At 55.2% G+C, this 2,264-nt stretch overlaps 1 long non-coding RNA gene across 7 annotated transcripts in view; it reads right to left on the bottom strand.

Moving 5' to 3' along the window:
* Positions 1 to 1,024: 1,024 nt before the first annotated feature.
* LOC116652703 overlaps positions 1,025 to 2,264 on the bottom strand; it is a 1,659-nt gene continuing 419 nt past the window's right edge. For 3 of the 7 annotated variants that reach the window (XR_004305845.1, XR_004305844.1, XR_004305847.1), the window contains one exon: positions 1,025 to 2,066. This is a non-coding gene — a long non-coding RNA (uncharacterized LOC116652703). Of the gene's footprint in view, positions 2,089 to 2,264 lie in introns of all 7 variants that reach the window. The other 4 variants (XR_004305842.1, XR_004305843.1, XR_004305846.1 and 1 more) reach the window with 2 other exon arrangements.

Here is a 2,264-nt window from a genome sequence, read left to right as displayed (position 1 = left end):
TATCCTATAGCCACCCTATGGGGTACCCTATAGCCGCCCTATGGGGTATCCTATGGGGTATCCTATGGGGTATCCTATAGCCACCCTATGGGGTATCCTATAGCCACCCTATGGGGTATCCTATGGGGTATCCTATAGCCACCCTATGGGGTATCCTATAGCCACCCTATGGGGTATCCTATGGGGTACCCTATAGGGTATCCTATGGGGTATCCTATAGCTGCCCTATGGGGTATCCTATAGCCACCCTATGGGGTATCCTATAGCCACCCTATAGCCACCCTATGGGGTATCCTATAGGGTATCCTATGGGGTACCCTATAGCTGCCCTATGGGGTATCCTATAGCCACACTATGGGGTATCCTATGGGGTACCCTATAGCCACCCTATGGGGTATCCTATAGCCGCCTTATGGGGTATCCTATGGGGTACCCTATAGCCGCCCTATGGAGTATCCTATGTGGTATCCTATAGCCACCCTATGGGGTATCCTATGGGGTACCCTATAGCCGCCCTATGGGGTATCCTATAGCCACCCTATAGCCACCCTATGGCCACAATATGGCACCCTATAACCACCCTATGGGGTATCCTATGGGGTATTTATGGTATCCTATGGGATATCCTATGGGGCACCCTGTGGGGCACCCTATGGGGTAGCCTATGGGGTACCTTGTGTACGCTATAACCACCCTATGGGCACCTTATAACCACTCTATAGGGTATCCTATGGGCCTCCTATGGGGTACTCTATGGCCACCCTATGGGTACCCTGTGGGCACCCTATAGCCACAGTATGGGCACCCTATGGGGTACCCTATAGCTGCCCTATGGGGTATCCTATGGGTACCCTATGGGCACCATATGGCCACCCTATGGGGTAGCCTATGGGGTACTCTATAACCACCCTATGGGCACCCTGTAACCACTCTATGGGGTATCCTATGGGGTATCCTATGTGCCTCCTATGGGGTACTCTATGGACATCCTTTGGGGTACCTCATAGCCACCCTATAGCCACAATATGGGGTATCCTATAGCCACAATATAGGGTATCCCATAGGGTATCCTATGGGGTATCCTATGGGGTACCCTCTGGGCCACCCTATAGCCAGCCTATGGGGTACCCTATAGCCACCCTATAGCCACAATATAGGGTATCCCATGGGGTATCTTATGGGGTATCCTATGGGCCCCCTATGGGTACCCTATGGGGTATCCTATGGGGTACCCTATGGGCCACCCAATGGCCACCCTATAGCCGCCCTATGGGGTACCCTATAGCCACCCTATGGGGTACCCTATGGGGCACCCTATGGCCACCCTACAGGGTACCCTATAGCCACCCTATGGCCGCCTATGGCCACCCTATGGGCACCTATGGGTACCCTGTAGGCATCTATGGGCACCCTATGGGCACCCTACAGCCATCCTATAGGCACCCTATGGCCGCCTATGGGCGCCCTATAACAATCCTATGGGCACCTATGGCCACACAATGCCACCCTATGGGCACCTGTGGGCACCTATGGGGCACCCTATGGGGCATCTATGGGCACCCTACAGCCACCCTATGGGCAACTATGGGGCACCTATAAGCACTTATGGCCACCCTATGGGCACCTATGGGGTACCCTATTGGCATCTATGGGCACCCTATGGGCATCTATGGGGCACCCTATAGCCACCCTATGGCCACCTATGGGACACCTATAGGCACCTATGGGCACCCTATAACCACCCTATGGGCACCTATGGGGCACCCTATGGGGCACCCTATAACCACCCTATGGGCACCTATGGGGCACCCTATAACCACCCTATGGGCAGCTATGGGGCACCCTATGGGGCACCCTATAACCACCCTATGGGTAGCTATGGGGCACCCTATGGCCACCCTATGGGGCACCCTATAACCACCCTATGGGCACCTATGGGGCACCCTATGGGCACCTATGGGGCACCCTATAACCACCCTGTGGGCATCTATGGGGCACCCTATGGCCACCCTATGGGGCACCCTATAACCACCCTATGGGCAGCTATGGGGCACCCTATAACCACCCTATGGGCAGCTATGGGGCACCCTATAACCACCCTATGGNTGGGGCACCCTATAACCACCCTATGGGCAGCTATGGGGCACCCTATAACCACCCTATGGGCAGCTATGGGGCACCCTATAACCACCCTATGGGCACCTATGGGGCACCCTATAACCACCCTATGGGCACCTATGGGGCACCCTATAACCACCCTATGG

This window comes from Coturnix japonica, unplaced genomic scaffold, assembly GCF_001577835.2.
Source record: "Coturnix japonica isolate 7356 unplaced genomic scaffold, Coturnix japonica 2.1 chrUnrandom742, whole genome shotgun sequence".
NCBI lineage: Eukaryota > Metazoa > Chordata > Aves > Galliformes > Phasianidae > Coturnix > Coturnix japonica.
This window is presented reverse-complemented; position numbering and strand designations above follow the sequence as displayed.